The sequence below is a fragment of the Narcine bancroftii genome, chromosome 6, assembly GCF_036971445.1.
Source record: "Narcine bancroftii isolate sNarBan1 chromosome 6, sNarBan1.hap1, whole genome shotgun sequence".
In the NCBI taxonomy this organism is placed as follows: Eukaryota; Metazoa; Chordata; class Chondrichthyes; order Torpediniformes; family Narcinidae; genus Narcine; species Narcine bancroftii.
In genome coordinates, this window is record NC_091474.1 from 239,923,284 (window position 1) to 239,936,225 (window position 12,942).

General features: G+C 42.7%; 1 protein-coding gene across 6 annotated transcripts in view; it reads left to right on the forward strand.

Annotated features, from left to right (window-relative positions):
• The first annotated feature begins 1,230 nt into the window (after positions 1–1,230).
• The window catches only part of LOC138737169 (uncharacterized), a 65,137-nt gene continuing 53,425 nt past the window's right edge, over positions 1,231–12,942 (forward strand). For all 6 annotated transcript variants that reach the window (XR_011340805.1, XR_011340806.1, XM_069887764.1 and 3 more), the window contains exon 1: positions 1,231–1,316. The gene's annotated coding sequence lies outside the window, so the exon portion shown is untranslated. The remainder of the gene's footprint in view (positions 1,317–12,942) is intronic.

The following is a 12,942-nucleotide window of genomic DNA, read 5'->3' on the forward strand; positions in this document are numbered from 1 at the left end:
GCCTTTTGCCCTTCAGGTCAACTAGTAGGCCGTGAGCTCTGAGGAAGTCAGCCCCTAATGGTGCTGACAGAGGCTAGGATGAGCCTTCCGTGGAACTTCTCCTTCCTGATCTGGATATGTGCCCCGTGGGTGCCGTAGGTCCTGATGGTGGAGCCGTTGGGCACCCACAGGTTTGGACCTCGAGATCAGGTGTGAGTCTCTAATGCTGTGGGGGGGGGGGGTGGGGGTGGAAGGATGCTGAGCTCAACCCCTGTGTCCACCAGGAATTGGCAGGCAGTAGATCTGTCCGTCACATGCAGGAGACTGTTTGTGTGGCCAGCCATCACAGCCATCAACGGTGGCTGGCCTGGTCATTTCCCTGAAACCCGCAGGGCTGGTGGCACTTGCGGGCTTGTGCTCCCCTGCACTAGTGGTTGAAATACCAGGTTGACTGGCCGTCCTCTGGCTTGGTCTTGGGAGTGCTTGCGGTCAGCTGGCTCCTGGTCGTGCCCACTGGTTGAGGGCTGCCTTGTTCTCCCTTTTTGTGTACCAGAGGGCATCTGCACAGGCTGCTGTTCTCCTCAGGTTTGAGAAGTTTTCATCTGTGTGAAGCAGCTGGATGTCCTCCGGCATCTGTTCCAGGAATATCTGGCGGAAGAGAAAACAGGGCTTGTGTTCGTTTACCAGGGCCAGCATTTCGTCTATCAGTGCCGATGGACTACGGATTCAAGCCCATCTAGGTGAAGGAGACTGGAAGTCCATTGCTGGGGAGTCAGCCTGAAAGTTCCAAGCAGCATGTCTTTGAGAACGGTGTACTTGCCCTTAGCCGGTGGGGGGGAGGGGTGGGGGGGAGGCTGTGGATGATGTCATTCATCCTTACTGCCGTATCTTGGTCCAGAGCACTCACGAAATGATAGAACATCATGGCAACTGAGGAGATGTTGCGAAGTTGAAATTGTGCTTTCACCTGCCCAAACCACGTTCAAGGTTGGTGGGTCCAAAAGGGGGGAAGCTTGATTGAGACAGCATTAACCTCTGCTGAATCCATGGTGTTTTTAGTCCAGATAAATGTCTGGGCTCGTCGGGGTGGTGTGAGCAGTGGAAGAAACACAGCCACCAGGTTGAGGATAATTAACGACTGTTTCAAATTCCGCACGCCCCTTTAAGGGCAGCCTGAGCTCAGTCACCTGGTACATTGTGACATCATAATCTCTGCCCAGGGTGGACACTGGAAGGGATGCTGGAGTCAGAGAGAAATGACGCCATTTCCCCATGGCTGGCCTGCCACGTGGCCATACAAGAGGGGCCGGTTCACCATGAGGATGTGCACCGCCGCAGTAAGTTACATACATAAACAGAATATAAAACAGATCCTTTTTGAAATACTGAAGAATTAATATTCAGTGACTTTACAAAAACTACGGAGAATGCTATGCACATTCACATATAGGTGCTAATTGAAATGCTATCATGAAATGAATGGACTGGAGTCAGGTTGTCTGTGTTGTACATTTTTGCAAGGCTTCTGACCTCTCTCCAAAGTGCTCACTCAGAGGTCTTTGAGATGTTTGTTTACCTAAAATAACAGATTGGAGCAGAAGGCTGACTCCGATTGTTTGCTGGAGAAAGAGGGGGTTTTACAAGTGAGAGAGAGAAGGACATGTGGCTGGCAGTTGGTATCTCAGATGGAGAGAGATACAGCTGAAGCAGTATCAGCCAGGAGAAGCTTGTTGGAACTGAAACAGAAGTTCCAGAGTGGCGGATGGCTGGAAGTGCTATCTGTCTGATGTTTGTCTTGGAATAAGTAGAACAGAAAGGAACTCGGTGTTAGCCTGAAAGAAAGAGGTTATCATCTGGAGAACCGTGATGGGGAAAGTTTCATCAGAAAGACATTGAGGCGACTAAGGGTGATACCTCAGTTGTGGAAATCCTGGAAAAACACATCTCTCTGCAAATCTACAAGAATCTTCCTGAGCAGTAACCATTTACCTTTCAAGCAACAAAGCCTGGTGAACTTTATACATGTTAAAATTCTGTGCACAGTATAAGAATTGCCTGCAACCAGAGAACTTGTAGAATGAGAAGTCAGATTAAACTGTGAACCAAAGAACTTTTCTTCAATTTAAACGCACGTTACATTCCCGTGCGCTTAGAATTAGAAGGGGGTTAAGTTGGGTTAGTTAATTGTGATAAGCCGAAGGTTGATCCTGTTTTCATGTTGAAAGACAATTACAAACAACTCTTGTTTAAGTAACCATTTGTTGTGGTGAATATCTTTTGCTGCTGGGTTTTGGGTCCATTCTGATCGTAACAATTGCTCATAAGTTATTGTTGTCAGATTCCCAAGTAAAGTTTGTTAAGTTGGGTTTAATAGTAGCAAGGAAATGTGTCCCTGTAACATGGAAATCTGATGTTTCATTAACATTGGATATATGGCCTGTGAGATTCAAAGTTCTTTTCAATTAAAAAAAAATGATGTGTCGTTTAAGCGATAAATATTCTTTATTTTTGCAAATTTCTTGTCCGTATGCTAATATAATGAAATTATAATTATATTAAAATTTCTTTCTTTATCAGTGAAGTTTTCCCTAAAAGTATGACAAGTTTATAGTGATTTTGTGGTCTTTGAGTGTCGACTGACACAATCCAAATTATTTGCTTGTTATCATTTTAAAATGAAATATCCTATATGTTGGTTTTGGGATAAGATCAGTTTAGGGGGAGGGTGGATCAATAGGGTGAAAGCAGCAAAATTGTCACGCATAGTGTGACGCGGTGAGTGTAGCTGTTCGAGTAACCCTATTACAGCGCCTGTGACCCAGGGCGAATCCAGCGCTGTATGTAAGGAGTTTGTACCCACTCCCTGTGTCTCCTTGGGTTTCCCCCGCTACATCAGCTTAATCCCACCCTCCAAAAACATATTGGGGTTGCAGCTTAATTGGAGTATTTGGATGACACGATGTTGTGGGCCGGATGGGTCTGTTTAAGGTGCTGTACGTCTAAATTTTAAATATAAAATGGGAAGCTCAAACTGGAACTCTATCAGTGACGGGTGACACAGCAACTGGAAAACTGTGTATGGTTGTGGGCTTCTTGTTGCAGGAAGCGAGTGACAGGATGGAAAATGGGAGAACTCAGTTTGGCCCATTTTCCCAATACACTGAGGAAGGACCAAATGGCCTTGTTCAAGCCTGTCCCCACAAGAAGCACAGAACACCACCTGAAAAATGACATTTCTTTCCTGTCAGACATTGAAATATAAGATCTGTTCTGTGCTGTTGTATTGTAGAAATATCGCACATACCTGCAGCGTTATTGAAATGTGAATAATTGAAAAATCTCCCCAGGGCAACCTTTGATGCAGTCTCCAAATCTGATCCATTAATGTATGTACCGAGCCAGATCATGGCTGTATTCTCCTCTTCAATATATCCCTGGGAAAATGGAAGGAAAGACCTGTCAAAGGACCACCTGTTACTTTCCTGGGCAGTGTGTGTGTTGGGTGCTGGGTCATAGGAGCCTGATAAGGCCACAGTCTTAGAACATTACAGCACAGTGCAGGCTCTTCAGCCCACAATGTTGTGCCAACCTATATAATCTAACACTTCCCTTCCTCACATCAACAACCCTTTGTTTTTTTAACTGTGTTCATCAGCTGCTCAGTCATGAAAAAACACGATGTAGGTGAAGGTAATGAAATCAGCTGAAAAGGTGAGTATTTTTAAGGGGTATTTAACAGGGTTTCTTCAGCCCACAGAGAGTCGCCATGGGTCGCCAGCACAAATGTTATCATTTTCCATGTATGCGCTGTCTACAGTTTATTTTGCACTGCCAATAAGTGGTCATTCTGCCTCGCCCGCAGAAAAAGAATCTCATGTTTGTAATGTTATGTATATACTCCCTGATGATGAATCTGAAACCTGAAAATCTCTATTTTACTTGAATGCATGTGCCTGTCTAAGAGTCTTTTAAATGTCCTTATTGTTCCATCTTCACCACCACCCGGCAATGCCTTCCATGGACCCACAGCCCTCTCTGTAAAAAAACATACCCACAACATCTCCCCTAAACTTTCTTTCCCCAACCTGAAGGAGATTTCATTTGGTATTAGTTTCTGTCACCCTGATTATCTACACGATGGCTCTCATAAACTTGTTGAGCTCCATTAAGTCTTTGGCACAGGGAGAAAACCCCTCACCCTGCTAACCTTGCCTGCTAAGACATTCTATAATCCAGACAACATATTGGTAAATCTAAGCTGCAGCCCCTCCAAAGCCTCTACATCTTTCCTGTAATGAGGGGAGCAGAACTGAACGGAATATTCCAAGTGTGGTCTAACCAGAGTTTTATGGAAGTGCAACGTTATCTCACTGCTGTTGAACTCAATGCCCCCATTAATGAGAGCCTTCACATCTTAAACCATTTAATTACCTTAGCATCTATATGAAAACCTTGCTCTTTATCAACTACAGATTGACATTTACCACCATTATCCCCTCAAAACTGACCAGAAAACTCCCAGACCTGGGACTCAAGACCTCACTGTGTAAATGGATCCTGGATTTCCTCATCTCCAGACCACAATCAGTGAGGATTGGTAAGATCATCTCCTCCATAATCTTCATCAGTGTTGGAGAACCACGGGGCTGTGTTCTTAGCCCCCTCCTCTACTCACTAAACACCTTTGTGGCTCAGTACAACAACACTCACAAATTCACTGATGGGAACATGATAGAAGGTGGTATTGAAAGGGGCGATAAGTTAGCAGACAGGAAGGAGATTGAAAACCTGGCTGAATGGTGCACCAACAACAACTTCACACTCAATATGTGCTTTTAAGCTGCAGCACCCGGGTAGCCCTCCTGGAACCTGGGTGAAATTAGTGGGGAAAAGGTGCATCCAACACTTCTTAAGCCAACTCGGTGATTTAAGGAGAATCCTGCCCCCCCCCACAATGACGCAGTAAGTGACGAATCATGCAAGCTAATTCACCCACCAGCTGTCAGTCTCCCTCCCACCATAAATTGCTCTCTCCCCAACCCATGGAAGATGACCCATCTTCCCCCATGGCAGTCAAACACTCTCCTCTCTCCCTCTTCCACTGATCATGACACCATCCCAATACCCCCGCGACATTGACCTCTCTCCCCATGGCAGTGACCTCAGTTCCTGCGATTGTGGCCCACATCTCTCTCCTTCATTGCAGAACCATCTTCCCCACTCCCTCTCCACCCCGGCTCCTTTGGCAGCGACTCCTCTCTCCCTAGATCACCACAGACATTTCAGCCGGGTTTCCCTGTGACACCATCATGTAGGGACTGATGCCACAGGAGTAACTTTGTTGGCAATTTTTGTTTTCAAGTCGATGGTGGATGTGTCCTGGGTAAGTTTAACTGGGTTTCATGACTACCTCTGAGGAAGGGCAGGGATATGGTTGACTTTGGACGATACTGACCAAGTCAGACACTTTCAAACTTCCATGTGAGAGGGGCACTGACTGGGCAAATTACCCAGTTAGCCCCATTTTACAAGTCAGCGTGAAAGCCCCTCGAGACACCATTGCAGATTGTTGACTTCAAGAATGATAAACCAAAGGAGTACGATCCAGTGATCATTGGGGGATTAGAGGTGGAGAGGGTGAGCAGATTTAAGTTCATGGGAGACACTATTTCACAAGCCAAAAATGGCATCTTGAAGAAAGCTCATCTACTTCTCTACTTTCTCAAGAGTTTGTGGAGGTTTGATATGACATGGAAACCCTGGCAAATTTCTACAGATATGTGGTGGGAAGTGTGGTGACCGGCTGCATCACGGACTGGTATGGGGCACCAATACCCCTGAGCATAAAGCCCTGAAAAGGTAGTGGATACAGCCCAGGTAAAACATTTCCTACCATTGAGAACAACTATAGGGAACGCTGATGTCGGAGAGCAGCAGCCATCATCGTTGATCCAAACCACCCAGCAGGTGCTCTGTTCTCTTTACTGCCAGAACTAAATCCTGAAAATCTGTAGACACCGTTGTTGAAGTAAAAGCACAAATTTCTGGAGAAGCTCAGGGTGTCAAAGAGGGTCAAAGAAATAGGAGCAGATGTTGGCCATCCGGCCCGTCGAGCCTGCTCCGCCATTCCATACGATCATGGCTGATTTGATCATTGACTCAACTCCACCCACCCGCCTTTCCCCCATATCCCTTAATTCCTTTTTATTTATGTAAAATCTATCTAATCGAACCTTAAATATGTTTAATGAAGTTTCCTCAACTGCCTCCCTGGGCAGAGAACTCCACAGATTCACTCGTCACTGGGAAAAACAGTTTTTCCTTATCTCCATCTTAAATCTACTCCACTGAATCTTGAGGCTGTTGCACCTAGTTCTGGTCTCACCTACTAGTGAAAACAATTTTCCTGCCACAATCTTACCAATCCCTTTCACAATTTTATAGATTTGTATATGTTCTCCTCTCTTTTTTCTGAATTCAAATCTGTGAAATCACAAGCGATTTAGTCTCTCCTCTTAAGTCAACCCCCTCATCTCTGGGATCAAGCTGGTGAACCTCCTTTGGACTGCCTCTAAAGCCACTATATCCTTCCTCAAGTATGGAGACCAGAACTGCACACATACTCCAGGTGCGGCCTCACCAAGACCTTGTATGTTTTCAGGATGACCCCCCTGCTCTTGAATTCAGTTCCTCTAGCAATGAAGGCCAACATTCTATTTGCCTTCTTAATAACCTGTTGAACCTGCAACCCAACTTTTTGTGATTCATGCAGAAGACCTCCCAAGTCCTTCCGCTCTTTCACCATTTAATAATAATCTACTCCTGTGTTTTTACTACTAAAGTGTAGCATTGCTTGTCAGGGAAAATATTGCATCAGTACTTAGGCAGGATGGATTAGAGGGCTGGTCCAGGGAAGCCGTATGGCTGGAACTGAGGAATTGGAAAGGGGTAGTCACACTTATAGGTGCGTATTAAAGACCACTTAATGAAGAGTGAGAACCATAGGAACTAATTTGTAGGGAGATAGCAGATATTTGTGGGAGATTTTAATTTTCCAAATAAAGATTGAGAAACCCATTCTGTGATAGGGCTGGATGGATTGGAGTTTGTAAAATGTTTACAGGGTAGTTTTTTAGAGAAATATGTAGAGGTGCCATTAGAGAAGGGGCTGTGTTGGATCTACTGTTGGGGAATGAGATAGGTCAGGTGATGGAGGTACGTGTTGGGGAGCACTTTGTGTCCAGTGATCATGGCACCATTAGCTTCAATGCAATTATGGAAAGGGATAGGTTAGGGTCTAAGGTTGAGGTTTTCAAGTGGGGAAACTAGATTTGAGGAGATGAGAAAGGATTTATGAGGGGTAGATGGGTACGATTTGTTTTATGGGAGGTCTTTTAAAGGTGAGATTTTGAAGGTACAACATCTTTATGTTCTTGTTAGGATAAAAGGCAGGGTCAAATTTTGAGAGATCCGTGATTTTCAAGGGATATTGGAAACTTGGTTCAAAAAAAAGGGAGACCATCAATAAACATAAGAAACAAGGAATAAAGAAGTTCGGAGAATACATTGAATATAATTAGAATCTGAAGAAAGAGATCAGAAAAGCTAAAAAGCAGTACGAGGTGGTTCTAGCAAACAGGGTGAAACTGGATCCAAAAGGCTTCTATAAATATATTAATAGTGTGACAGAATGTATAGAAATATTTTCGGGAGATAAATTTGGAAAATTTAGAGTAGGTTACGTACAAACACATTAAAACAGATCTTATTTGAAAATACTGGAGACTTCATGTCCACAGTCAGTGACTTTGCAGAAACTCTGACGAGTGCCTGTGGAGACTTCACATCCTTAATTGAACTGACATCCTTAATTGAACTGACATTGTGGAATGAATGACCTCTTGTCTTTAAAGCAAGATCAGAGACAACGTATCTGCTCATACCTTTTGGCAGAGTTTTGAAGAGTGCTCAGAGAGGTCACTGATGGGTTCTTGTTTCCCTAAAAACTACAGATGAACCAGAAGACTGACTCCTATTGTTTGATGGAGATGGTCAGGTGGTTTTTGCAAGAAGAAGGTGAAACCAGAGGGTCAGAGTGTGTGATAGAGAGCTGGGACAGGCAGAAGAAGCTTGCTGGAACTGAAATAGAAGTTCCAAAGATGAAAATGTTTCACTTGGAATAAGTGAAACAGAAAGGAACCTTCTGGTAACGTGAAAGAAAGAGATTATCATCGTCTTACATTGACAATTGGTCGTAAATGTATTGCCATGTTTTGGAAAGATGAAGTGGAGTGAAATCTAATTCGATGGCATCATGAGTTGAAGATGTGTATTTATATGGAGAAAATCAGATAAAATTTACATAATAGTTATGTAAATATGGACACCTTATATGAAGAATATGAATTTAGTAATGTTGTAAATTACTGAATGTTTTTGTTTATTTTTAATGCTTCTATTGAGGGGTCTGTTGTGGGAGGTGGGAGGGGGTGCATTTGTTTTATTGTTTTATCATTATTAGATTACTTATTCTATGAAAGTCAGTTTATTCTTATTAAAAAAATACTAAATAAAGTTTTAAATAAATAAATAGATGTTACATTCTGTAATCAGGCTAAGAATTGCCTACAACCAGTGAACTTGGAGGAATAAGAAGTGAGATTGGACTGTGAACTACAGAACTTTTCTAAACTTACCACACATTGCACACACATACGTTTAGAATTAGAAAGGGGTTAGGTTAGGTTAAGTAAGTTAAAAATAGGGTTAAGTTAAAGTTTGATTCCATTTTCATGTTTAAAGATAATTAAAAGCAACTTTTGTTTAAGTAACCATTTGTCTTGGTGAATATCTGTTGCTGCTGGGTTTTGGGGTCCTCTGGGCTTGTAGCAATAGCAAAAAGTCAGTGAGGGATAAAATTGGTCCATTAGAGAATCAAAGCGGAAAACTGTGTGTGGAGCTAAATGAGATGGGACAGAATTTGAACTAGTTCTTTTCTTCGGTATTCACCAAGAAGGATATTGAATTGTGCAGGGTCAAGGAAGCAAAGAGGGTGATTATGGAGTCTGTAGTGAATAAGAGAGAGGAATTTCTGGAGCTTTGAAAACATATAAAGGTGGATAGTCTCCAGGTCCAAACGGGAATTTACCCAGGACCTTGAGAGAAGTTAATGAGGAAAGAGTAACGGCTCAGACAGTGATTTCACAAATGTCATTAGAGATGGGGATAGTGCCGGAGGATTGGCTTATTGCTTATGTGGTTCTGTTGTTTAAAAAGGGTTCGAGGACCAAGCCTAGCAATTACAGGCTTGTAAGATTGACGTCTGTGGCAGGTAAGTTAATGGAAACTGTCATTAGAGATAATATATACAAGTATCTGGAGAGACAGGCTCTGATCAGCAACACTCAACGTGGAAGGTCATGCTTGACCAATCTTGTTGAATTTTTGGAAGAGGCAACTAGGAATGTTGATGAGGGGAAAGCAGTGGATGTTGACAATATGGACTTCAGTAAGATCTTCGATAATGTTCTGCGTGGATGGTTAGTTAGTTAGATTCAAGCACTAGGTATTAACTTTGAGATAGTCAAATAGAATCAAAAGTGGCTGGAAGGTAGATGCCAGAGAGTCATAGTGGATGACAGTTGTCAGGCTGGAGGTCGGTGCCAAGAATTGTGGCTCAGGAATCTGTATTTAATCCATTGCTGTTTGTCATATACATTAATGATCTGGATAATGGGGTGGTAAATTGGATTGGGAAATATGCAGATGATAATAAAATAGGTGGGATTGTGGCTAATGAAGAAGGGTTTCAAAGATTGCAAAGGGATTTGGACTGCTGAGAAGAGCGGGCTGAAAGATGGCAGATGGTGTTTAATGCTGAGAAGTGTGATATTCTTCATTTTGGAAGGAATAATAAAACTTGATGTATAGAGTAAATGGGAGAGCTTTGGGGAATGCAGTTGAGCAAAAAGATTCGGGAATCTGAATCCAGTTCATCATTTCCTGAAGGTATCATCTCATGTGGATAGAGTAGTGAAGAAGGCTTTTAGTGTGATGGACTTTATAAATCAAAGCATAGAATACAGGAGTTGGGAAGTGATGTTAAGACTGTTCCAGGCATTGGTGGGGCCAACTTTGGATGACTGTGTCCAGTTCTAGTCACCGAATTATAGGAAGTAAATCAACAAGGTAGAGAAAGTGCAGAGAAGATTTATGAAAATGTTACCTGGGTTTCAGCATCTAGATTACAAAGAAAGATACAGCAGTTTAGGTCTTTATTCCTTGGAGTGTAGAAGATTGAGGAGGATTTGATAGAGGTATTTAAGATTATGATGGGGATGGATGGAGTTGATATGGATAGTCTTTTTTCCATTGAAAATAGGGGAGATTGAAACAAGAGGTCGTGAGTTAAGAGTTAAAGGACAAAATTTTAGAAGTAACCTGAGGGGGTACTTGTTTACTCAGAGAGAGGTGGCTGTGTGGAATGAGCTTCCGGGAGAAGCAATGGCACCAGGGTCAATTTTGTCAGGTAAAGATAAATTGGTTAGGTATATAGATGGGAGAGGAATGGAGGGTTATGGACAAGGTGCAGGTAGATGGGACAAGAGGAGAATACTTGGTTCGGTGTTGACGAGAAGGGCCGAAATAGCCTTTCCCGTGCTGTATTTGTTATATGGTTATATGGATGACCTCATATTTACTAAAATTGTACCCCATCTGCCAGACCTTTGTCCACTCACCTAACTTAACTATATCCTTCTGCAGCCTCTCCACATCCTCTGTACAATTTGCCTTTCCACTTAATTCAGTATCATCCACAAACTTCACTACACGACACTCTGTCCCCTCTTCCAAATCATGAATGTAAATGTTGAACAGCTGTGGGCCCAGGACCGAACCCCGTGGCCCCCCACTTACCACTGTCCGCCAATCAGAAAACCATCCATTTATCCCGACTCTGTGCCTTCTGTCAGTTAACCATGTCAATATACTTCCCCCAACTCCATTCATCTGTATCTTATTGACAAATCTCTTGTGCGGCACCTTATCTAATGCCTTCTAGAAATTCAAATAGACAACATCAACCTCTTCCCCTCTATCTACTGCATCCATTATATCCTCAAAGAACTCAAGCAAGTTTGTCAAACATGACCTGCCCTTTCTGAATCCCTGCTGCATTTGCCTGATGGAACCCCTTAGTCTAAATGTCTTGCTATTTCATCCTTAATGACAACTTCAATCATTTTCCCAACTAGCCAATAGTTACCTGTCTTTTGCCTATATCACTTTTTAAAAGGTGGCATGACATTTACTGTCTACCAATCTGTCGTGACCTGCCCAGAATCCAGAGAATTTTGGTATATGACTCCCAACAGATCGACTATAACTCCTGCCCTTTCCATCAGTAGCCTGAGATGCGTCCCATCAGGACCAGGGGATTTGTCTGCTTTCAGTCCCATTAGTCTTCTCATCACTATCTCTTTGGAGCAATTATTTTATCGAGCCCCTCACCTCCATTCATATCCCTCTCACTCTTTGATATGCTGACGTGTCTTCCACCGTGAGGATTGACGTAAAATATCTGTTCAATGCCTCGGCCATTTCCTCATTACTCAATGTCAATCTCCCTCTCTCATCTTCCAAGGGACCCATGTTGACTCTCGCCACCCTCTTCCATTTTATATATTTATAACATTTTTTGCTATGTTTTTATATTTTGTGCAAATTTCGCTTCATGATCCTTCTTCCCTTCCCTTATTTCTCATTTAATTGTCCTTTATTGCCTTTTAAAGTTTTCCAAATCCTTCAATTTCCCTCTGCTCTTGGCTACTTTGTACACAAGTTTTTAATTTTATACTTTCCTTTATTTCCTTGGCTAAACAAAACTGACTCTTCCCTCTCTTACTGCCCTTAGTTTTAATGGGAAAATATTTCTGTTGGCATTGTGAAAAATCCATTTGAAAGTCTCCCACAGTTTCTCAACTGTTCTGCCAACTAGCCTGTGCACCCAATGGCTGGCTCGATATGGAGTCAAAAGGGATGGGGGTGATCTTAAATGGAACTTTTTTGCATCGGTTTTACTCAGGAAACTGGGTCAACAAAAGTAACCCTGAAAATAATAGGCAGGAGAGCATGATATCAGTAGTATGTAAATTATCGGATGGTGTTTTAAGAGTTGGGATATATAAATGTTTTGATAGCCAAGGACTGATTAAGGATCATCAACATGGTTATCTATGGGGTGGATCATGTTTGGCTCATCAGAAAGAAATTTTCAAGGAGGTTAACTAGAACGTTAATGAGGGAAAGGCTATGGATGTTGTCTACATGGATTTTAGTATAGTCTTTGACAAGGTCCCACATTGGACGTAGGTCAGGAAGGTTCGGACACTCACTATTCATGGTGAGGTAGTAAACTGCCTTCGGCATTGGCTGAATGGGAGTAGCCAGAGATTGCTTCTTGGAGACCTGTGACTAGTGGGGTACTTCAGGGATCGGTGCTCGAACCATTATTTTTAGACATCTATATCATTGATCTGGATGATAATGTGTTCAATTGGATAGGCGAGTTTGCAAATAACAGTAAGATTGGAGGAGTTGTAGACAGCAAGGAAGGTGTTCTAAGCTTGGAGAGGGATCAGGATCAGATGGAAAAATAGGCAGAAAAATGGCAGATGGAATTTAATGCAGACAAGTGTGAGATTTTGACATTTTGAAGGTCAATCAAGAAAGAACATGAAGGGTAAATGGAAGGGCCCTGAAGAGTGCAATAGGACAGAGGGATCTGGCAATACAGATACATTGTTACCTCAAAGTGAGGTCACATGTAGGTAGGGTTGTAAAGACAGATTTTTTGACATATTGGCCTTCATAAATCAAGTACAGGAGTTGGGATGTTATATGAAGATTTTATAAGACAGTGGTGAGGCCAGATTTGGAGCATTGTGTGCAGTTTTGGTCACC